The following is a 25971-nucleotide window of genomic DNA, read 5'->3' on the forward strand; positions in this document are numbered from 1 at the left end:
TCTGTGTTCACCTGTTTAAAATGGATATTCAGAGTTTAGCTGCAGGTTTGAATAATCTTACCACGAAAGTTCAAAACTTACAAGATTTTGTTGTTCATGTTCCTATATCTGAACCTAGAATTCCTTTGCCTGAATTTTTCTCGGGGAATAGATCTTGCTTTCAAAATTTCAAAAATAATTGCAAGTTGTTTTTGTCCCTGAAATCTCGCTCTGCTGGAGATCCTGCTCAGCAGGTCAGGATTGTGATTTCTTTGCTCCGGGGCGACCCTCAGGATTGGGCTTTTGCATTGGCTCCAGGGGATCCTGCGTTGCTCAATGTGGATGCGTTTTTTCTGGCCTTGGGGTTGCTTTATGAGGAACCTCAGTTAGAACTTCAGGCGGAAAAGGCCTTGATGTCCCTATCTCAGGGGCAAGACGAAGCTGAAATATACTGCCAGAAATTCCGTAAATGGGCTGTGCTTACTCAGTGGAATGAGTGCGCCCTGGCGGCGAATTTCAGAGAGGGTCTCTCTGATGCCATTAAGGATGTTATGGTGGGGTTCCCTGTGCCTGCGGGTCTGAATGAGTCCATGACAATGGCTATCCAGATCGATAGGCGTCTGCGGGAGCGCAAACCTGTGCACCATTTGGCGGTGTCTACTGAGAAGACGTCAGAGAATATGCAATGTGATAGAATTCTGTCCAGAAGTGAACGGCAGAATTTTAGACGAAAAAATGGGTTGTGCTTCTATTGCGGTGATTCAACTCATGTTATATCAGCATGCTCTAAGCGTACTAAGAAGCTTGATAAGTCTGTTTCAATTGGCACTTTACAGTCTAAGTTTATTCTATCTGTGACCCTGATTCGTTCTTTATCATCTATTACCGCGGATGCCTATGTCGACTCTGGCGCCGCTTTGAGTCTTATGGATTGGTCCTTTGCCAAACGCTGTGGGTATGATTTGGAGCCTCTTGAAACTCCTATACCCCTGAAGGGGATTGACTCCACCCCATTGGCTAGCAATAAACCACAATACTGGACACAAGTAACTATGCGGATTAATCCGGATCACCAGGAGATTATTCGCTTTCTTGTGCTGTATAACCTACATGATGTGTTGGTGCTTGGATTGCCATGGCTGCATTCTCATAACCCAGTCCTTGACTGGAAAGCTATGTCTGTGTTAAGCTGGGGATGTAAGGGGACGCATGGGGACGTACCTGTGGTTTCCATTTCATCATCTATTCCCTCTGAGATTCCTGAATTCTTGACTGAATATCGTGACGTTTTTGAAGAACCTAAGCTTGGTTCATTACCTCCGCACCGGGAGTGCGATTGTGCCATAGATTTGATTCCGGGTAGTAAATACCCTAAGGGTCGTTTATTTAATCTGTCTGTGCCTGAACATGCTGCTATGCGAGAATATATAAAGGAGTCCTTGGAAAAGGGACATATTCGCCCTTCGTCATCTCCCTTAGGAGCCGGTTTTTTCTTTGTGGCTAAGAAAGATGGCTCTTTGAGGCCGTGCATTGATTATCGGCTTTTGAATAAAATCACGGTTAAATATCAATATCCGTTGCCACTGCTGACTGATTTGTTTGCTCGCATAAAGGGGGCCAAGTGGTTCTCTAAGATAGATCTTCGTGGGGCGTATAATTTGGTGCGAATTAAGCAGGGGGATGAGTGGAAAACCGCATTTAATACGCCCGAGGGCCACTTTGAGTATTTGGTGATGCCTTTTGGTCTTTCAAATGCCCCTTCAGTCTTTCAGTCCTTTATGTCCTTTCAGTCCTTTATGCATGACATTTTCCGTGATTATTTGGATAAATTTATGATTGTGTATCTGGATGATATTTTGATTTTTTCGGATGACTGGGACTCTCATGTCCAGCAGGTCAGGAGGGTTTTTCAGGTTTTGCGGTCTAATTCCTTGTGTGTGAAGGGTTCTAAGTGCGTTTTTGGGGTTCAAAAGATTTCCTTTTTGGGATATATTTTTTCCCCCTCTTCCATCGAGATGGATCCTGAAAGAGGTGCAAAGGCCATGCAAAGTCATGAAACCTGCTGAAGTTTATCAATAACTGAAAGCAATCCTGTCACTTGGTGAAAAATATTAGCTGGTTCAACGGATGGCCAATAACAAGGTGTCTCGTTACTAAGGTGCTGCACATAATGGGTAAACCAGTGAGCTGTCTCAAGACCTTCACAACCTTATTGTTGCAAAACATACTGATGGCATTGGTTACAGAAGAATTTCTAAACTACTGAATGTTTCAGTGAACACTGTGGGGGCCATAATCCAGAAGCGGAAAGAACATTATTTCACCATAAACCGGCAATCTGTGAACATAGTCTACAATTATATACTGTATTATGAGCTGTAATGCAGGTACATGACAAAGTCAATGCATTCAGGAGCAGAATAAGATGAATAACGGATTTATCACAACTTGTGGTTACTTCGCAATGTCTGGCTCTCCATAGTAATGGTAGACAATAGCAGTTCAGCTCTGCTTCATCTGAAGAAGAATAAACAACTGAAAATAGAGTAAAATATTATTGCTTATCATTAGCAAATAAATAGCAGAAGAGCAGACTGTGCGACAACTCCCCGCACTCCGCAGACACAATATTTTACCCCTCTGCCAATGTCACAGCTTTGCATTATCACACAGTCTGCTCTTAGTCATTACTTCTAATCCTCATTATTTCACGCTTCTTAAATGTTGTCAGTTCCATCTGATATTGCCAGATCTCCTCATGGTCATTTCAAGAGACACAATCCGTCTTAACGTGTTCGCATATGTCTGGCTTTTTTGTTTTCAGACTTTTTTTTTCTTCCTTCTCACAATGGCTCAAAGCCTTGCTGTCATTTATGGGGTTTAAAATGTCAAAACACTGCCTGCAGGGACGCAGGGGAGATTAAACTGCAAACAGTGAAGGTTATATACGATGTTTCCAATACCCTGACAGCCCACCAAAAGTGATGCTGCAGTTTAGCAATCATTTTAAAAAACACAGGAAAAAAAAAAGCAAAACGAAATATAAAGAAAAAATATAAAAATAAATAAATGTAATCCTGGCTTACCATTCTATTCAATGCTGGAGAAAATGAAATTATAAATTGGATTTGATTATATATTGAAGGCAGGTCGGCGTTCTTTTTTTTTTTTTTCGTTTCGTAGTAGGGGAAAAAAAATAAGTGTCCTTTTATGTGGGAATTCTATTTCGTAGCCACAATTATTATGTGCAACCACTATAACAGAAGTCTCATAAAAAGAAGGCATGCTGGGTAAACCAAATTTGCAAAGAGACGCTTGTGTTCAGCACTTGCTGGTCTACTCAGTTAGCCATATAAAGAGCGACATGTCACACACAGGGCAAGTGCATTTTAAGGGCATTTGAACAAGCATAAGAAGCCGGGGTCGCCGCCGATGAAAACTTTATCTGAAATACTTTCCCCTTAGATTGCATCTCTAGAGATCACACTGGCGTTTGCATTTAAGGGACAAAACCTTTTTTTTTTTTGTGCTACTTTTTTTTGTATACAGTATATTATTGTAGAGTAGTAACATAATAAAAAGGAAAAACTTTACAAAAGGGAATTTGTCTGACATATGTTTCTTTTGTCACCATGCTCCAAATAAAGTCATATGGTGAAAACAAGTTATCATCTGTATACAGGATAGGTGATAACTCGTTGATCGGGGTCCAACCACTGAGACCTTCACCGATCTGCTGATCGGAAAGCTTCTATCCTCATCACATGCTTCACCATTGATCCATGAATTTGGCTGCTATCAGATGATCGGTCGACTAACTTGCATCGAATGTGAATGAGGGTCTTTCTAACTTTTTATAACTTGAGTTGTACTGAGACTTCTTGTTTAGTTGGTGCGAAGATTCATTCATTCATTCATTCATTTCACTGTCCAAGCCTTCTATCCTGGAGAAATGCCTCTCTTGCCACCACCCTCCCCACCCCGACATTGTTTTGTTTTTAAATGGGTTTTCCAACTTAAAATGCAATACTAAAATATTCAGAAGCAAGCGATGGGCAAAAAGTAACACAAGATTGTAAATTCACTAGAGAGGATTGAATTTTTTAAAAATTTCCTTCAGGTTTGATCTGTCTAAATCAGACATAACTTTATCCAGACCAAATCAATTCTTCATGAATTGAAATTCCCTCAAAATGATGTTTATGTTTGGAGGTCTTTCCTGAACCTAAACCAAAAGAAACAGAGGGTCTGGGAGGGGGTAAAAAAATAGTAAAAGATTATATTCGCCTTTCCTGCCACTCCTAACTACCTGCCCATTCCTCCAGTCTAACCTTTAGTCGCATGGGATCCGTTGGATCCCAATTGAGTTTGTTTTTGTCATATTTCCGCAAGTATGGAAGGTAGGTAGCCATTCGTTTCAGTAATTTCCTAGCTCAGGCGCCTCTTCCTCCTCTGTGCATAACAAGATGCAGCGTTGACTACATGTGCCACAGCGAGGTGCTTGAGGTCCATCTGACCCCGCCCAACTTATAGTTTTTGGTAGCTCAAGTCCTGTCAAAGGTCAATGTCATTTGTATGTGAAATTTAGTGGCCCAAAAACAAAAACAAATGTGATAATTGAAAGAAATGTATGTGCAATGAGCACCATAAGAAGATATATGATGCCTGTGCCTAATAATTATTTGTTTTTTTATAAGTGGATGTTTAAATTTTATTGAGTAGTAAAAATGTTATATTTTCATTTAGCTAAGTTAAGATGTTGTACCTTTATTTCCTAAAATAAGTAAAAATTATTCTTTAATATGTTGTTTATTTTTCAGTATGAAAACTGGGATCCCATGGATGCTACGCAAAGTATTTTGGCACGACTAACTGAAGGCTAACTTTGGAAATTCCAGCCTTTGGTCTTCATTTCTCCACGCTTCTGGGTCTTATAGCACTGATTATTCCTCATACAAACACGTATGGTCATGGCAGTGATGCGCAGAGTACCCCACGTGACTGCGTGAAACCCTGTCTGCACTGGAAGATCCAAAGCTAAGACCAGAAAATGGAGTGAGGAGCTGTGATGGCAGGCAGGTAAGGAGGGACTAGGACAGATGAGCCCTCAAAAGAGAGTAGGAAATGACAACCGGCTGGTGAATCTGAATTTTTTTGTGTAATTCGTGATGAATTTGAATATTTTTGGATTTAATTAACTAATTTTAACAATTTTAACAATTGGGTTGTCAGTGTGGGCTGCGCAGATGGCTATCAATGGGATGGGCTGAGATGTCATTTTGTTGTTTTGCTCCCTGACTGCTAAGACCTGTTATCGGCTGCAATGGTAAGATGACTGAAGCAGCTATTATTACTGGAATCTCCAATGACACCCCATTAAGGGCACCACAGTTTCCAGTTTTGTAGTGAAGGGAACCTTTTTTCTGCTCATTAGAGTGTTTACTGGTGACCAGAATCCACTTATCACTCCTTGACCATCAGCAAGGAGATTGCATGTTCACCCTACGTAAACGTAGGATCCCTTTGGGTCATTTGTTTTTCTCCAATACAAGTATTTATAATTGCTGTCCAGGCTTGTCATCCAGGTTGTCTCCAAAAATAGTTCCTCCATTCCAAACCTAAGATTGCCTACTGATGTAGGGGAATGTGATGGAAACTTGTCAAACAGTGTCTCCCATTATAGTAACCTGCACCAATTTTCTGCTGGTCAAGCTCAGGTAAAATCTTGCCCACCAGGAGGCTAGTGCAAGCGCATTCTATCAGTGCAGATGGATGGAGTCATCTCATATACCTCTTTATCAGGATTGGATAGGTAGAGCTGAGCTATGTTTGGCTGCGACAATTAATTTAAAATGACCATCCCCTTTAAGGGCACAGTCAGATAGCCGTATAAATCAGAATGCAGCGCACAAACTAGTCAACAGGTCTCCTGGCCTGTGTGTGACAGCTGCATAAAAACATGAAGCTGTCACACTTGGATCGAGAGAGCTAGTCCGTGCAATGCGTTCAGATCTCGTTCTGATTTCACTCCGATTTATACGGCTGTTTGACTTTGCCCTAACAGTGGAACTTCAAGATTTTTATTTTAAACCCTCAAATATTAGCATGATAATAACTGTATGGTTTACCTCGATTTCCCAATACAAGTATTTATTACACTTTTCCTCTAAACACCTGTTGGTTGATCCCTTGTTGATTTATTAGTATGAAATATTATTGAATGGTGTTATGACCACTGGATTCCAAAATCAGTCAATTGGTTTTAGGAGGCGTAAGACGTTTCCTAAACACTGAGGTTTGGAAATCATTACCGTACAGTGGCTCTACGTCAAATAGCAATTACAGAAAGCTGTGTAATGGGACTTTAGCATCCGACGGTATGCAGAAATTACAAAGCCACAGCATCCCATACCTCCAGGCAGTCATCTAGAGATACACTAGTTTGTAACGTGTGAAGGTGCTTTGTAAAAAATAGTCAGGCGATGAAGCGTCTTCACTCAGGCGTATGCACACAGAGGCTTATTGATAAAGAGAGCAAAAAATAAAAATAAAGTAAGCTAAAAGGGAATGAAGGCACAAACCGCCAGGAAAATCTAGCTACCGAGCAGAAAAAGGAAGGCAGTTGTTTTATTCATGGCAGGCGATATTATAGACTGAGTGAAAATCACATTATCGTAATGGGAACGTTAGAGTTGCAAAGATGATGCCCTGAAGCCTGCACGCTGATTGGGGTGTGATTGCTATCTGTATTTATATGTAGAAAGCAAAGTTCATTGCTAGTTCAAGATGGTGGCTGACTCGAGCTGCATCATGCTACATAATTCTTCAAAAAAGGAGAAACAAGGAGACTAGAAATCGACCAAAGGGGAGATTGCTTAAGTTGAAATCGGCAAACAGACAAGTTCTTCATTCAGCTCATTCAGGGGCGCCAAACAGCATTTATCTGCAAAAGATGTAACGAATTAAGGCGACCTCCTACAAAGGCGAAATTAACTAGATTGCTTTAAGCTGTCTGAGCCTTGCAGAACAACCATACAAATACACATTACACTATAGTCACACATTTGTCTAACTGCAGACATCAGCCGGTGGAGGATTCATTGCCCCTGCAATGGCAACAAGGCTGGGCCTTAACGATTTTTCTGCCCGATAACCCGGCACGACATCATAGTCTAATATTGGGATAGTTTACGGAAAGATGAAAATAGGAATTTAAAAAAAATAATTTAGGTACATATTTATAATTTTCGGAAACTATCTATAAAAAAAAAAGCAGGGGGCACTCAAAAATGGAAAACTATCAAAAGTCCAGTAAAACTTTTAATAACCTATTTGTGCAACAGGCAACGTTTCTGCTCCATACAACGTTTCTCCAAAGTAGCATTCCAAAAATGTTTTTTACGTCATTTTGTGGCAACGTTTCGGTTAAGAAAACAGTGAGCCTTTCTCAAGCCTATTGTTTTCTGAGCAGAAATGTTGCCTCCTATGAGTTAATAAGGTATGTTTGTCTTCTGAACTTTTTTTTGGAGTGACATAGTAACATAGTAACATAGTTAGTAAGGCCGAAAAAAGACATTTGTCCATCCAGTTCAGCCTATATTCCTATATTCCATCATAATAAATCCCCAGATCTACATCCTTCTACAGAACCTAATAATTGTATGATACAATATTGTTCTGCTCCAGGAAGACATCCAGGCCTCTCTTGAACCCCTCGACTGAGTTCGCCATCACCACCTCCTCAGGCAAGCAATTCCAGATTCTCACTGCCCTAACAGTAAAGAATCCTCTTCTATGTTGGTGGAAAAACCTTCTCTCCTCCAAACGCAAAGAATGCCCCCTTGTGCCCGTCACCTTCCTTGGTATAAACAGATCCTCAGCGAGATATTTGTATTGTCCCCTTATATACTTATACATGGTTATTAGATCGCCCCTCAGTCGTCTTTTTTCTAGACTAAATAATCCTAATTTCGCTAATCTATCTGGGTATTGTAGTTCTCCCATCCCCTTTATTAACTTTGTTGCCCTCCTTTGTACTCTCTCTAGTTCCATTATATCCTTCCTGAGCACCGGTGCCCAAAACTGGACACAGTACTCCATGTGCGGTCTAACTAGGGATTTGTACAGAGGCAGTATAATGCTCTCATCATGTGTATCCAGACCTCTTTTAATGCACCCCATGATCCTGTTTGCCTTGGCAGCTGCTGCCTGGCACTGGCTGCTCCAGGAAAGTTTATCATTAACTAGGATCCCCAAGTCCTTCTCCCTGTCAGATTTACCCAGTGGTCTCCCGTTCAGTGTGTAATGGTGATATTGATTCCTTCTTCCCATGTGTATAACCTTACATTTATCATTGTTAAACCTCATCTGCCACCTTTCAGCCCAAGTTTCCAACTTATCCAGATCCATCTGTAGCAGAATACTATCTTCTCTTGTATTAACTGCTTTACATAGTTTTGTATCATCTGCAAATATCAATATTTTACTGTGTAAACCTTCTACCAGATCATTAATGAATATGTTGAAGAGAACAGGTCCCAATACCGACCCCTGCGGTACCCCACTGGTCACAGTGACCCAGTTAGAGACTATACCATTTATAACCACCCTCTGCTTTCTATCACTAAGCCAGTTACTAACCCATTTACACACATTTTCCCCCAGACCAAGCATTCTCATTTTGTGTACCAACCTCTTGTGCGGCACGGTATCAAACGCTTTGGAAAAATCGAGATATACCACGTCCAATGACTCACCGTGGTCTAGCCTATAGCTTACCTCTGAGTGCTGTCTATTTAGAACCTTGCATATTAAAGCCAGTGTTTTGATGATTGATGTGTGTACCTATGTGGAGTTTATTCCAGTGATGCTTTGATTCCTGGGATTTATATCTCTATCTGCCTATCTATCCTACTTAGATATGTCATACCATGATCTCCGATAATTTCTAAATGAGTTCCTTCAATATTTTGTAAATTACATAGTTACATAGTTATTAAGGTTGAAGGAAGACTGTAAGTCCATCTAGTTCAACCCATAGCCTAACCTAACATGCCCTAACATGTTGATCCAGAGGAAGGCAAAAAAAACCCATGTGGCAAAGAGTAACTCCACCATGGGGAAAAAAATTCCTTCCCGACTCCACATACGGCAATCAGACTAGTTCCCTGGATCAACGCCTTATCAAGGAATCTAGTGTATATACCCTGTAACATTATACTTTTCCAGAAAGGTATCCAGTCCCCTCTTAAATTTAATTAATGAATCACTCATTACAACATCATACGGCAGAGAGTTCCATAGTCTCACTGCTCTTATAGTAAAGAATCCGCGTCTGTTATTATGCTTAAACCTTCTTTCCTCCAGACGTAGAGGATGCCCCCTTGTCCCTGTCTCAGGTCTATGATTAAAAAGATCATCAGAAAGGTCTTTGTACTGTCCCCTCATATATTTATACATTAAAATAAGATCACCCCTTAGTCTTCGTTTTTCCAAACTAAATAGCCCCAAGTGTAATAACCTATCTTGGTATTGCAGAACCCCCAGTCCTCTAATAACCTTGGTCGCTCTTCTCTGCACCCGCTCCAGTTCAGCTATGTCTTTCTTATACACCGGAGACCAGAACTGGGCACAGTATTCTAAGTGTGGTCGAACTAGTGACTTGTATAGAGGTAAAATTATGTTCTCCTCATGAGCATCTATGCCTCTTTTAATACATCCCATTATTTTATTTGCCTTTGTAACAGCTGCCTGACACTGGCCACTGAATATGAGTTTGTCATCCACCCATATACCCAGGTCTTTTTCATTGACGGTTTTGCCCAGAGTTTTAGAATTAAGCACATAGTTATACATCTTATTACTTCTACCCAAGTGCATGACCTTACATTTATCCCCATTAAAGCTCATTTGCCATTTATCAGCCCAAGCTTCTAGTTTACATAAATCATCCTGTAATATAAAATTGTCCTCCCCTGTATTGATTACCCTGCAGAGTTTAGTGTCATCTGCAAATATTGAAATTCTACTCTGAATGCCCCCTACAAGGTCATTAATAAATATGTTAAAAAGAAGAGGGCCCAATACTGACCCCTGTGGTACCCCACTGCTAACTGCAACCCAGTCCGAGTGTGCTCCATTAATAACCACCCTTTGTTTCCTATCCCTGAGCCAGCTCTCAACCCACTTACACATATTTTTCCCTATCCCCATTACTCTCATTTTATGTAACAACCTTTTGTGTGGCACCATATCAAAAGCTTTTGAAAAGTCCATATACACTACATCCACTGGGCTCCCTTGGTCCAGTCCAGAACTTACCTCTTCATAGAAGCTGATCAAATTAGTCTGACATGAACGGTCCCTAGTAAACCTGTGCTGATACTGGGTCATGAGGTTATTCCTCTTCAGATACTCCAGTATAGCATCCCTTAGAATGCCCTCCAGGATTTTACCCACAGTAGAGGTTAAGCTTACTGGCCTATAATTACCGAGTTCAGTTTTTGCCCCTTTTTTGAATATTGGCACCACATTTGCTATACGCCAGTCCTGTGGTACAGACCCTGTTATTATGGAGTCTTTAAAGATTAAAAATAATGGTCTATCAATGACTGTACTTAGTTCCTGCAGTACTCGGGGGTGTATCCCATCTGGGCCCGGAGATTTGTCAATTTTAGTTATTTTTAGACGCCGCTGTACTTCCTGCTGGGTCAAGCAGGTAACATTAAATTGGGAATTATTATCACTAGTCATATTGGCTGCCATGGGATTTTCTTTTGTAAATACTGATGAAAAAAAGTCATTTAGCATATTGGCTTTTTCCTCATCCTCATCCACCATTTCCCCCAGATTATTTTTAAGGAGGCCAACACTGTCATTTTTTAGTTTCTTACTATTTATATAGTTAAAGAATATTTTGGGATTATTTTTACTCTCTCTGGCAATGAGTCTCTCTGTCTCAATCTTTGCTGCCTTGATTTGCTTTTTACAGAATTTATTTAATTTTCTGTATTTATTTAATGCCTCCTCACTACCTACTTCCTTTAATTCTCTAAATGCTTTCTTTTTGTCCCTTATTGCGCCCCTTACAGCTCTATTTAGCCATATTGGTTTCCTCCTATTTCTAGTATGTTTATTCCCATACGGTATATACTGTGCACAGGTCCTATCCAGGATGCTAATAAACGTCTCCCATTTTCTTTGTGTATTTTTGTGTCTCAGGATATCGTCCCAGTTAATTGCACCAAGATCCTCTCCCATCCGTTGGAAATTTGCCCTCCTGAAGTTTAGTGTCCTTGTCACCCCCCTACTACCCATCTTATTAAAGGTTACATGAAAACTTATTATTTTGTGATCACTATTCCCCAAGTGACCCCCAACCCTTATATTTGATATGCGGTCTGGCCTGTTGGTTAATATTAGGTCTAGCAGTGCCCCCCTCCTTGTTGCAATGTGCAGTGAATCACATGGATACTTGTCCTTCCTTTTGGTAAGAACAAAAAATCACAAAGAACTGTCTACAATGTTTATCCCCAGTTCTTATTTTTATTATCTTTTAGATCTGTGTCTTGTTGTTCAAGAAAATGTAGTTGATGAATTCGGCTCTCATACATACGTGTACGTATACTGACTACATCAGTCATGGAATGGCTCTTGGAAAGTAATGATTTTCCTTGCAGGCTGTCGGTTGATAGGAAGTCTTTATGGCAATGTCCCTGGGACAAAGAGGACAGAATGGCTGTACTCTGCTTCATTACTATCTTTGACTAGGTTTTAGGGGGTGGCAAACAAGGTGATTGCCTAGGGCCCCCATTTGCTTGGGAACCATCTGAGTCTTGCAAAGGTCCCTAACTGCACTGTACTCAACAGATCTCTGCTCCAGCCTTGTTTTCCTACATCTTCTGAGCAGGTTGTGGCATATCTACACAAGTCCATAGTGACATGTCACCTGTTTATTTAAATAAGAGGGGCCTCTAGACTCTTGTCTGAGCATCAGCCATGCACTATATATGCCATGTTCTGATTCTGTCTGGCGCCTGCTTCTGTGAATCTTCAAGTCATTTATTCCTGGACTACTGCCTACCTGCTGTTTTACTCTACCTCACCTTGCTTTCCTGGTTATAATTCACACTAACACTGGTTTCGTGTTCCTTGACTATGACTATTTTCCTAGATCTTCTGCTGTATTATAGGCTCATTTCCTGATTCACGTGTTTTTGGTTGTGACTCTTGGCCTGTTTCTGGATTCTGAGTTGGATATCTTTGCCCTGTAATTATGGTTCCGACAACTTGTTTTTTGCTAATTTTCAGTTTAGTTCTCCTTTCTCAGTCTCACAGGTCCATCTGACTATGCTCCAGTTCTGACCTCTTGGCTCTGACTCTTTATTCTAAATAACAACCTAAAAAGTGATCAAAATACTACAAATGGTACCAGTGAGAATTGTTGTGCTGGGTCTGACCATACTCCAGTCTGGTTCTCCAATCCACGACTCCATTTGACCATGCTACAGTCTGCTTTTCCTCGTTCTGGCATACTTTTTCTTCTGACCATGTTTCAGTCTGGTCCTCCTAACTCGGACCTCTAGCCCTCTTCCTACTTCTGCTCCTGTCTAGTTTGCTGGTCTTTTACAGCTTGTTGGTCCTTCGGCTCTGTAATCGCTACTGCATCTGACCACCAATGAAGACTATTCTGAGAAGCCATGTCTGGGGATCTTTGTGCAACAAAGTCCATACCTTTTTGCAGAAATTAAGTATAAATAAAATGGGATCTTTTAGATTCCACACAATCTGGAAGGAGTTGGCCACTGCTTGCACATCACCTTCTAAAGTAACTACACAATATCCTCCTCTCTTGAATCTGTGCTGTTCCAACATTATTGGCTCTATCTGTCAGCACTCTCAGGACAGGCTGCAGCTCTTGTGGCATAATATCAGTGGCAATAAATCATTAAAGAAGAATTCTTTAAACTGCAAGTGCAGGACAATCTATCCTTAAAGTTTATATAATTAACTGTACACATTTGGAGCTCCAACCAATGGGTATTTGCAAATTAATAAGCACAAAGCGGTCCATCTAAAAATGACATGGCACCAGAAGCTGAACTTTCTAGAGTACTTGTTATGGTTTTGGCAAAGGTGAAAAGTAATGAAAATATGTCTGTGTTGATAAAGTGTGCATGGTCACGCATTGGTTACTACTGATGTTGGGACAATATTTGAAAAATAAAGGCCAGATTCATTACTGCGTTTGCAACCTTTTTTGTCTAGTTTTTGTTTTGTTGTTTTGATCGTTTTTAATTTATGCCTTAATCTTCTTTGAATTTGTGTCTTTTTCAAAGTCTATGTACTATGTGTTCTCCTGTTTTGTTTTATTTTTTTTTATGTTTGCCAATGTGGGTAGGGTTACCAGAAGGTTTTTTTTAAAATAGCGAGACTATAGGTCAAATATTCCCTATGGGGGAATTATATTTACAGTGTGGAAAATAAGTATTTGATACACTGCCGATGTTTGCAAGTTTTCCCACCTACAAAGAATGGAGAGGTCTGTAATTTTTATTGTAGGTTCACTGCAACTGTGAGACACATAATCTAAAAATAAAAACTAGAAAATCACATTGTAAGATTTTTAAATGAACCTCATGTGCCAGTTTTAAGTACCGTATGTCAAAAATGTAAACGAATACTGCAAGGCGAAGAAAGAAAAGTGAGTTAAAGAAAATAAAAAACGGAAATGTTGAATTGGGCCCTAAGTGTCTAATTTGTGATCGCATGTAATTGCATTTCAGATTTATGACTCAATATAAAAATTGTTGCAACTCCATTACAACGTGAGTGTTAGTTGCAATAAGGTAAGAACAGGCTCGGACTGGCCCACCGGAGAACCGGAGGATTCTCCGGTGGGCCCTGGCACTGACACCTGCAGGCATACTGGCCAGCAGCTGCCTAGGGCCCCCACTGCTCCAGGGGCATATTCATGACCTTAATGAGCGGTATCACATGACCGCTCACGCAGGAAGAAGGTGCTGCGCCGGGAGTCGGGACAGAGCGAGAGGGATGTCGGCACGGCAGTGCAGTGTGGGACAGGTGAGTATGAGGGATGGGGGGATGAAGGACATAAGCCGGCGCGCCATGCAAGATGGGAGCAGGAGCAGGAGCGGGGGGGGGCAGGGGGGGGGAATATGAGCCATGCATACAGGGGGGGATATGAGCCATGCATACAGGGGGGGAGAATATGAGCCATGCATACAGGGGGGGGATATGAGCCATGCATACGGGGGGGGGGGAGAATATGAGCCATGCATACAGGGGGGGATATGAGCCATGCATACAGGGGGGGATATGAGCCATGCATACAGGGGAGGATATGAGCCATGCATACAGGGGGGAATATGAGCCATGCATACAGGGGGGGATATGAGCCATGCATACAGGGGGGGGGATATGAGCCATGCATACAGGGGGGGGGAATATGAGCCATGCATACAGGGGGGAAATATGAGCCATGCATACAGGGGGGATATGAGCCATGCATACAGGGGGGAATATGAGCCTTGCATACAGGGGGGGAATATGAGCCATGCATACAGGGGGGAATATGAGCCATGCATACAGGAGGGAAATATGAGCCTTGCATACAGGGGGGGGGATATGAGCCATGCATACAGGGGGGGGGAATATGAGCCATGCATACTGGAGGGGGAATATGAGCCGTGCATACAGGAGGGGGAATATGAGCCATGCATATGGGATGGGAAGGAGATGAGCCATGCATACAGGAGGGGGGGTCATTATACAGTATACAGGGGGGGAGAATATGAGCCATGCATACAGGGGGGGATATGAGCCATGCATACAGGGGGGGGGATATGAGCCATGCATACAGGGGGGGGAATATGAGCCATGCATACAGGGGGGAATATGAGCCATGCATACAGGAGGGAAATATGAGCCATGCATACAGGGGGGGGGATATGAGCCATGCATACAGGGGGGGGGAATATGAGCCATGCATACTGGAGGGGGAATATGAGCCATGCATATGGGATGGGAGGGAGATGAGCCATGCATACAGGAGGGGGGGTCATTATACAGTATTGAGCATCATGTGGGATCATTATACAGTATGGAGAACTGTGTGTGGCCATTATACAGTATTGAGCATCATGTGTGGCCGTTATACAGTATGGAGCATCATGTGTGGCCAATGGACATTATACAGTATCGAGCATCATGTGTGGCCGTTATACAGTATGGAGCATCATGTGTGGCCATTGTACAGTATTGAGCATCATGTGGGATCATTATACAATATGGAGAACTGTGTGTGGCCGTTATACAGTATGGAGCATCATTTGTGGCCATTAAACAGTATTGAGCATCATGTGGGATCATTATATAGTATGGAGAACTGTGTGTGGCAGTTATACAGTAAGGAGCACTATGTGTGGCCATTATACAGTATGGAGCACTGTGTGGCCATATTTTTTTTGTTTATAATTATTGTATATAAAACAGTGTGATCAGCAGTGCTAAATGGCTGTGGTTGGGACGTGGATATGGGTGTGACTAGTTGTGAAATCAGTGTGGTCAGAGGCGTGGCCTACATTTTTCCACGGTGCACTATGTGCGCCGCAAACTTTATACCTCCTTCCCTTCTTCAACAGTTGGGGGGTATGGTACCGCATTTGCCAGATCATGACAAGTGCCGCAAATCCCATAGGGAATGAATGAGGCCGAACACAGTTACACGGCACATGCAGAAAAACTGCCGGATCTGCTGCAAAAGGCGACTTTCACATCAGCGATTCTTGCCAAAGTCACTGCCGATAGTGTCATACTCACCAAAGGGGAGGCAGCACTAAAAGTGCCTAGGGCAGCAGAACCTCTAAATACGGCCCTGGGGGGGCTACATTATATTCTGTGGGGGGACTGCATTATACTCAGGGTACTACATTATATTATGGGGGGCTACATCATACTATATGAGGGGTTACAGTATACTCTATGGGGGGCTGCATTATATTCTGTGGTGGGGCTGCATTATTCTCTCAGGGGACTACATTATATTATGGGGGGTTACATCATACTATATGAGGGGGCTACAGTATACTCTATGGGGGGGCTGCATTATATTCTGTGGTGGAACTGCAATCTCTCAGGGGACTACATTATATTCTGTGGTGGGTTGCATTATACTATATGAGGGGGGCTGCATTATACCCTATGGGGGTGCTACATTATATTCTATGGTGGGGATTGCGTCATACCTGAGGAGGTTGCATTATGTTTTGTGGGGTGCTGCATTATATTCTATGAGAGCGGACCGCATTATATTTTATGAGGGGGCTACATTATATTCTGTGAGGGGGCTACCCCAACCCTTGCTACATAATTAAGACGTGAACTACCTTATATTATACCCTGATATTAGCGATTTTTACTGCACAATTGGTGGTCTTGTATCTATTTCTATGCAGCTACATAGTGGGCCCCAAGAATTATTTTCTCTGGTGGGCCCAAGGTGCTCCAGTCCGACGCTGTCATGTCGGACGCTGTTCAGACTAGGTCGTCCGACAGACAGCGGTAATTCCACTGTTGACCACTATTTGCTCATTGACGTCTGCTAGATTTTGTCTAGCTGTTCCGGGGTTAATTTACCTGATCCTCGGATTGGAAGCTGGGCCATTCCCATGGCCTTTAAATAGTTCTCCTGTTCATTGGGCGTCGCCGATTATAGCTTCTCTCTTGTGCGTTGTTATCTCGGTCTGGAGTGGAGAGCTGGTTTGGAGATTCGTTGCTGGTGGTGTATTTTCCTGTCTTATTTACTCCTTCCTATATTTGTATTTATTTTGCCCTGCACATTTATAGTGTATTCCTGAGTGACTGCGGCGTGGTGTATATTTTCCTTTATCCTTGTCTGTTCTATCTGTGGGTATTGGAATATTACCTCTTCACTGGGTGGAGGGCGGAGGTATCAGCCTAGGGTTATTACAGGAGTTAGGGTGAGGTTCGAGGCCTGGACATGCACACCATCAGTGTAAACTCCAGGTAGAGGGTCAGTCAGGATTTCCCTAGTCTGAGGGAAACTGCAGGGGCCCGGGTATTTAGCTCTCGCTCACCTAGTTTCCCCGTGACAGACGCTGGGTAAGAACAATGATTTTCATGTTGTAATCACTAAATGCTTCTGTTATATAAACTGTATCCACCATCTTCTAGCCTATTATTGATGGTACGCTACAAAAACAATCAAATTTACCTGTCCACAGGTGCTGATCTCTTGAAGTTTGATTACAGGGTCCCACAGTTTGGACCCCTATAAGCCCCAAGAATGAGGCTCAGCAGTGTCCTATATAAATGTAAGGGAAGTCAAGCACGCACTCCACCCCTACATTGACAATGGTGAAACCCCCTGAAAATCGTAGCCCATCCAAATACATAAGTGATAACTTCATATCTTGGCATAAACTCTTTAATAGAGATGAGTGGATCGTTTGAAATTCGACAGCGTCACAGAATTTTCCCTCAATTTGATTTGCAGCGAATTTCAGTGTTGGAAAAGAGAGTAAGAGAACAGTCTCAAAGCATTGGAATTCGTGTTAACTTGTTCATCTCCACTCTTTAATGATATGGTGAAAAATGACTGATCAAATATTTGTTTTACTATCTGCATTGGTTCTACACAGTGGTTGTAGGTTCGGTTGGAAAACTAAACTCAATGTTCAATTTGAAGCGATGTTGTCCATAAGAGGGCTGAGGGTTAGTCCCCCCACCCCCTTAATGACGGTCGATAATTTTTACAAGGGTCATTAACAGCTCTGCAGCATTGCCTTTTTTGCAGAATTGTACGATCAGATTACATTCTGACGAGCTCTAAAAATTGTATGCCATATGTGAATGCACCAGGGTCAGTGGGTGCTCTAGTCCACTAGTCAAAGCCACATGGACTAGGGCACATCCCACTGAACACCCACTCTCCTTTTGCCGTGGGCGTAATGCTACTCAGACTATACAGGGTGAGGGTAAAACAGTCTAGCAATACTTTATTGAACCACAAAACAGACAAATAACACAACAATCCCAGCACAATACCCAAGATGGTGCAAAAGTACGGTCTCATCCTTCCGCTGACTCGCCGGGATAAGAGCAGTAGTGACTTCAGAGCGTCCATGGCCAACTACCCCACCTGTAGCACACGCAGAGAGGAGGTAACAGCAAGCTTAGGAAGCTGACAATCCATTGAAGTACAAAGCCAGGTGACCGAGGGGTCACATCGTGACTTCTTCGACCATATCCATGGAGCTAGGTGACAGGTGGGACCAAATCCTGTCTTTCCCAAACATATCCATGGAACTCAGGTGACTGGTGGGTCCAAATCCTGACTACCCCAAATGCATCCATGGTTCAGTGATGGTCAATGGAGCAAATCTGCATTTTTTTCAGCCATCGCTGTGGTCCCCTAAGTTGGCATCCTGTAGAATGTCAAACCTGTGTCCCTCGTGATGGAGCCACTATCTGGCAGATATCCTGTAGAGTGTACTTGGCTGTGGTTTTGTAAAGAGTCTCTGGTTCTTTGGCTCTCTGGATCTCTTGGCTTATCTAAGGCATATCCCACTTATATAGCTCACAACTGTTGTCCTTCAAGCCAGCATCCAGAGGTCAGGAGGAAGATGTGATGAGATTAACTCGAATTGTTTGACTATTTAATCAGTTTGCATAATTTTTACTCCTCTGTTTTGCAAGTCAACAAGCTGGCTGCCCTGGATAATGTGTTATCAACATATCGGCAAACATCATTGTTCAATTACCCTGCGTCTCTGTCATCCAGGATAACAGCACAATTGTTGTGGATTCTGTTTTTGGGCTCCCTCTGGTGGTTACAACTGGTACTGGGTGACTTTGGTGGGTTGCGTGTCATGATTCTCAATGGCGAGAGAACATAGCCCAGCATATATGAGAACTAGCTCTTGGAAGATGGAAACTATACTGACCATGAACTAAACCTGCCGCACAACTAGAAGTGGCCGGGTAGCATGCCTACGTTTTTTTATCCCTAGATGCCCAGCGCCAGCCGGAGAACTACCTAATCCTAGCAGAGGAAAAGACAGTCCTGGCTCACCTCTAGAGAAATTTTCCCAAAAGGCAGACAGAGGCCCCCACATATATTGGCGGTGATTTAAGATGAAATGACAAACGTAGTATGAAAATAGGTTTAGCAAAATCGAGGTCCGCTTACTAGATAGCATGAAGACAGAAAGGGCACTTTCATGGTCAGCAGAAAACCCTATCAAAACACCATCCAGAAATTACTTTAAGACTCTAGCATTAACTCATAACACCAGAGTGGCAATTTCCGCTCACAAGAGCTTTCCAGACACAGTAACGAAACAGCAGCTGTGAACAGGAACAAAATGCAAAAACACACAAGGACAAAAGTCCAACTTAGCTGGGAGTTGTCTAGTAGCAGGAACATGCACAGAAAGGCTACTGATTACATTGTTGACCGGCATGAAACTGACAGAGGAGCAAGGTTATATAGCGACTCCCACATCCTGATAGGAGCAGGTGAACAGAGGGGATGATGCACACAAGTTAAATTCCACAAGTGGCCACAGGGGGAGCCCAGAATCCAATTTCACAACAGTACCCCCCCCTCAAGGAGGGGGCACCGAACCCTCACCAGAACCACCAGGGCGATCAGGATGAGCCCTATGAAAGGCACGGACAAGATCGGAGGCATGAACATCAGAGGCAGTGACCCAAGAATTATCCTCCTGACCGTATCCCTTCCATTTGACCAGATACTGGAGTTTCCGTCTGGAAACACGAGAGTCCAAGATCTTTTCCACAACGTACTCCAACTCACCCTCGACCAACACCGGAGCAGGAGGCTCAACGGAAGGCACAGCTGGTACCTCATACCTGCGCAACAATGACCGATGAAAAACATTATGAATCGAAAAGGATGCAGGGAGGTCCAAACGGAAGGACACAGGGTTAAGAATCTCCAATATCTTGTACGGGCCGATGAACCGAGGCTTAAACTTAGGAGAAGAAACCCTCATAGGGACAAAATGAGAAGACAACCACACCAAGTCCCCAACACAAAGCCGAGGACCAACACGACGACGGCGGTTGGCAAAAAGCTGAGTCTTCTCCTGGGACAACTTCAAATTGTCCACCACCTGCCCCCAAATCTGATGCAACCTCTCCACCACAGCATCCACTCCAGGACAATCCGAAGATTCCACTTGACCGGAGGAAAATCGAGGATGAAACCCCGAATTACAGAAAAACGGGGACACCAAGGTGGCAGAGCTGGCCCGATTATTGAGGGCGAACTCCGCCAAAGGCAAAAAAGCAACCCAATCATCCTGATCCGCAGACACAAAACACCTCAAATATGTCTCCAAGGTCTGATTAGTCCGCTCGGTCTGGCCATTAGTCTGAGGATGGAAAGCAGACGAAAAAGACAAATCTATGCCCATCCTAGCACAGAATGCCCGCCAAAATCTAGACACGAATTGGGTCCCTCTGTCAGAAACGATATTCTCCGGAATACCATGCAAACGAACAACATTTTGAAAAAACAGAGGAACCAACTCGGAAGAAGAAGGCAACTTAGGCAAGGGAACCAGATGGACCATCTTAGAGAAACGGTCACACACCACCCAGATGACAGACATCTTCTGAGAAACAGGCAGATCCGAAATAAAATCCATCGAGATGTGCGTCCAAGGCCTCTTCGGGATAGGCAAGGGTAACAACAATCCACTAGCCCGAGAACAACAAGGCTTGGCCCGAGCACAAACGTCACAAGACTGCACAAAGCCTCGCACATCTCGTGACAGGGAAGGCCACCAGAAGGACCTTGCCACCAAATCCCTGGTACCAAAGATTCCAGGATGACCTGCCAACGCAGAAGAATGAACCTCAGAGATGACTCTACTGGTCCAATCATCAGGAACAAACAGTCTACCAGGTGGGCAACGATCAGGTCTATCCGCCTGAAACTCCTGCAAGGCCCGCCGCAGGTCTGGAGAAACGGCAGACAATATCACTCCATCTTTAAGGATACCTGTGGGCTCAGAATTACCAGGGGAGTCAGGCTCAAAACTCCTAGAAAGGGCATCCGCCTTAACATTCTTAGAACCCGGTAGGTAAGACACCACAAAATTAAACCGAGAGAAAAACAACGACCAGCGCGCTTGTCTAGGATTCAGGCGCCTGGCAGACTCAAGGTAAATTAAATTTTTGTGGTCAGTCAATACCACCACCTGATGTCTGGCCCCCTCAAGCCAGTGACGCCACTCCTCAAAAGCCCACTTCATGGCCAAAAGCTCCCGATTCCCAATATCATAATTCCGCTCGGCGGGCGAAAATTTACGGGAAAAAAAAGCACAAGGTCTCATCACGGAGCAGTCGGAACTTCTCTGCGACAACACCGCCCCAGCTCCGATTTCAGAAGCGTCGACCTCAACCTGAAAAGGAAGAGCAACATCAGGCTGACGCAACACTGGGGTGGAAGAAAAGCGGCGCTTGAGCTCCCGAAAGGCCTCCACAGCATCAGGGGACCAATCAGCAACATCAGCACCCTTCTTAGTCAAATCAGTCAATGGTTTTACAACATCAGAAAAACCAGCAATAAATCGACGATAAAAGTTAGCAAAGCCCAAAAATTTCTGAAGACTCTTAAGAGAAGAGGGTTGCGTCCAATCACCAACAGCCTGAACCTTGACAGGATCCATCTCGATGGAAGAGGGGGAAAAAATGTATCCCAAGAAGGAAATCTTCTGAACCCCAAAAACACACTTAGAACCCTTCACACACAAGGAATTAGACCGCAAAACCTGAAAAACCCTCCTGACCTGCTGGACATGAGAGTCCCAGTCATCCGAAAAAATCAGAATATCATCCAGATACACAATCATAAATTTATCCAAATAATCGCGGAAAATGTCATGCATAAAGGACTGGAAGACTGAAGGGGCATTTGAAAGACCAAAAGGCATCACCAAATACTCAAAATGGCCCTCGGGCGTATTAAATGCGGTTTTCCACTCATCCCCCTGCTTGATTCGCACCAAATTATACGCCCCACGGAGATCAATCTTAGAGAACCACTTGGCCCCCTTTATACGAGCAAACAAATCAGTAAGCAGTGGTAACGGATATTGATATTTAACAGTGATTTTATTCAAAAGTCGATAATCAATACACGGCCTCAAAGAGCCGTCTTTCTTAGACACAAAGAAAAAACCGGCTCCTAAGGGAGATGACGAAGGACGAATATGTCCCTTTTCCAAGGACTCCTTTATATATTCTCGCATAGCAGCGTGTTCAGGCACAGACAGATTAAATAAACGACCCTTAGGGTATTTACTACCGGGATCAAGTCTATGGCACAATCGCACTCCCGGTGCGGAGGTAGTGAACCAACCTTGGGTTCTTCAAAAACGTCACGAAAGTCAGACAAGAATTCAGGAATCTCAGAGGGAATAGATGATGAAATGGAAACCAAAGGTACGTCCCCATGAGTTCCTTTACATCCCCAGCTTAACACAGACATAGCTCTCCAGTCGAGGACTGGGTTATGAGATTGCAGCCATGGCAATCCCAGCACCAAAACATCATGTAGATTATACAGCACCAGAAAGCGAATAACCTCCTGGTGATCCGGATTAACACGCATAGTCACTTGTGTCCAGTATTGTGGTTTATTACTAGCCAATGGGGTGGAGTCAATCCCTTTCAGAGGTATCGGAGCCTCCAATGGCTCCAAATCATACCCACAGCGTTTGGCAAAGGACCAATCCATAAGACTCAAAGCAGCGCCAGAGTCGACATAGGCGTCCGCGGTAATAGATGACAAAGAACAAATCAGGGTCACAGATAGAATAAACTTAGACTGTAAAGTGCTAATTGAAACAGACTTGTCAGGCTTCTTAGTACGCTTAAAGCATGCTGATATAACATGAGTTGAATCACCACAATAGAAGCACAACCCATTTTTTCGTCTAAAATTCTGCCGCTCGCTTCTGGACAGAATTCTATCACATTGCATATTTTCTGGCGTTTTCTCAGTAGACACCGCCAAATGGTGCACAGGTTTGCGCTCCCGCAGACGCCTATCGATCTGAATAGCCATCGTCATGGACTCATTCAGACTCGCAGGCACAGGGAACCCCACCATAACATCCTTAATGGCATCAGAGAGACCTTCTCTGAAAATCGCCGCCAGGGCGCACTCATTCCACTGAGTAAGCACAGACCATTTGCGGAATTTTTGGCAGTATATTTCAGCTTCATCTTGCCCCTGAGACAAGGACATCAAGGCCTTTTCCGCCTGAAGCTCTAAATGAGGTTCCTCATAAAGCAACCCCAAGGCCAGAAAAAACGCATCCACATTGAGCAACGCAGGATCCCCTGGTGCCAATGCAAAAGCCCAGTCTTGAGGGTCGCCCCGGAGCAAGGAAATTACAATCCTGACCTGCTGTGCAGGGTCTCCGGCAGAGCGAGACTTCAGGGACAAAAACAATTTGCAATTATTTTTAAAATTTTGAAAGTGAGATCTATTCCCCGAGAAGAATTCAGGCAAAGGAATTCTAGGCTCAGACATAGGTGCATGAACAACAAAATCTTGCAAATTTTGTACCTTTGTGGCGAGATTATTCAAACCTGTAGCTACACTCTGAAGATCCATTTGAAACAGGTGAACACAGAGCCATTCAAGGATTAGAAGGAGAGGAAGAGAGGAAGGCTGCAGTATAGGCAGACTAGCAAGTGATTCAATTAAGAGCACACTCAGAACTAGAGGGAAAAAAAAAATAAAAAAATAAAAAAATAAATTGTAGCAGACTTCTTTTTTTCTCTCCTTTCTCAGCCAGTAATTTAACCCTTTTTTCAGGCCGGTCAAACTGTCATGATTCTCAATGGCGAGAGAACATAGCCCAGCATATATGAGAACTAGCTCTTGGAAGATGGAAACTATACTGACCATGAACTAAACCTGCCGCACAACTAGAAGTGGCCGGGTAGCATGCCTACGTTTTTTTATCCCTAGATGCCCAGCGCCAGCCGGAGAACTACCTAATCCTAGCAGAGGAAAAGACAGTCTTGGCTCACCTCTAGAGAAATTTTCCCAAAAGGCAGACAGAGGCCCCCACATATATTGGCGGTGATTTAAGATGAAATGACAAACGTAGTATGAAAATAGGTTTAGCAAAATCGAGGTCCGCTTACTAGATAGCATGAAGACAGAAAGGGCACTTTCATGGTCAGCAGAAAACCCTATCAAAACACCATCCAGAAATTACTTTAAGACTCTAGCATTAACTCATAACACCAGAGTGGCAATTTCCGCTCACAAGAGCTTTCCAGACACAGTAACGAAACAGCAGCTGTGAACAGGAACAAAATGCAAAAACACACAAGGACAAAAGTCCAACTTAGCTGGGAGTTGTCTAGTAGCAGGAACATGCACAGAAAGGCTACTGATTACATTGTTGACCGGCATGAAACTGACAGAGGAGCAAGGTTATATAGCGACTCCCACATCCTGATAGGAGCAGGTAAACAGAGGGGATGATGCACACAAGTTAAATTCCACAAGTGGCCACAGGGGGAGCCCAGAATCCAATTTCACAACAGTTGCGGTCTCTGGTTTCCACCTGTCCATCAGAGGCTGGGTGTTTCCTATTTAACCTGGCTTTCCTGTCATTCCCTTGCCGGCTATCAATGTATCAGTATGTCTCTGTTACCTTTGTTACCTGCTTCTAAAGCCTTCAAGACAAGCTATGTCTGGATTTCCCTGTTTCATGTTTGCTTTCATGTTTTTAGTCCAGCTTGCAGATATGTAATTCTCTGCTGCTGGTTGCTCTAGTGGGCTGAAATTACCACTCATGTACCATGAGTTGGCACATGAGTTCAAGTAATTTCAGGATGGTATTTTGAAGGGTTTTTAAGCTGACCGCGCAGTTCACCTTTTGTATCCTCTGCTATCTAGCTTAAGCGGGCCTCATTTTGCTGAATCTGTTTTCATAACTACGTTTGTGCCTTCCTCTCATTTCACCGTCATTATATGTGGGGGGCTGCTATTTCTGTGGAAATATTTCTCTGGAGGCAAGAGAGGTCTATTATTCTTCTGATAGGGGAAGCTAGATCTCCGGCTGGCGCGAGACGTCTAGAGTCCCCCCAGGAACGTTCCCCGGCTACTGTTAGTTGAGTGTTGAGGTTCAGGGTCGCGGTCAGCTCAGGTTCCATCACCCTAGAGCTCGTCCTGTTTTTGCCTGTATTATGTTGACAAATTCCCTGCCATTGGGAACATGACAGTATAGCCGGCCCACAAAGTGTTAATTGTTTGGGCTGAAGCAGGAGAAAAAGAAGTGTTGAAGGGAATTTTTTTTTTTTTTTCCCTCAGAGTTTTGCTGCCTAGCCCTTAATTGCTGTCTAGCTGCTTCTTACCTCCTCTTAACCCTTGAATGGCTCTGACCTTAGCTGTTTAACATGGATGTCCAGAGTTTGGCTTCCAGTCTGAATAATCTTGCTGCAAAAGTTCAAAACACACAGGATTTTGTTGTTCACACTCCTATGTCTGAACCTAGAATTCCTATTCCAGAGTTTTTTTCTGGAGATAGATCTACCTTCCTGAATTTCAGGAACAATTGCAAATTGTTTCTTTCTTTGAAATCTCGCTCCTCTGGAGACCCTGCTCAGCAGGTCAAGATTGTAATATCTTTCCTGCGGGGCGACCCTCAGAATTGGGCATTTGCATTGGCACCAGGGGATCCTGCATTGCTCAGTGTGGATGCGTTTTTTCTGGCACTGGGATTGCTCTATGAGGAACCTAACCTGGAGATTCAGGCTGAAAAGGCTTTATTGGCCCTCTCTCAGGGGCATGATGAAGCGGAAGTATATTGTCAAAAATTTCGGAAATGGTCGGTGGTTACTCAGTGGAATGAGTGCGCCCTGGCTGCAAACTTCAGAGATGGTCTTTCT

At 43.4% G+C, this 25971-nt stretch overlaps 2 long non-coding RNA genes across 3 annotated transcripts in view; one reads left to right on the forward strand and one right to left on the reverse strand.

Moving 5' to 3' along the window:
• LOC143768396 (uncharacterized) overlaps nt 1-25971 on the forward strand; it is a 168894-nt gene that overhangs the window by 20948 nt on the left and 121975 nt on the right. For both annotated transcript variants that reach the window (XR_013213844.1, XR_013213843.1), the window contains exon 2: nt 4800-5058. This is a non-coding gene — a long non-coding RNA (uncharacterized LOC143768396). The remainder of the gene's footprint in view (nt 1-4799; nt 5059-25971) is intronic.
• LOC143768395 (uncharacterized) lies at nt 6578-18183 on the reverse strand. Its single transcript, XR_013213842.1, has 3 exons — nt 18111-18183; nt 12410-12711; nt 6578-6922 (listed from the first exon to the last, which is right to left on the reverse strand). It is a non-coding gene; the product is annotated as an uncharacterized LOC143768395 (long non-coding RNA).

Source organism: Ranitomeya variabilis, chromosome 4, assembly GCF_051348905.1.
Source record: "Ranitomeya variabilis isolate aRanVar5 chromosome 4, aRanVar5.hap1, whole genome shotgun sequence".
Classification (NCBI taxonomy): Eukaryota; Metazoa; Chordata; class Amphibia; order Anura; family Dendrobatidae; genus Ranitomeya; species Ranitomeya variabilis.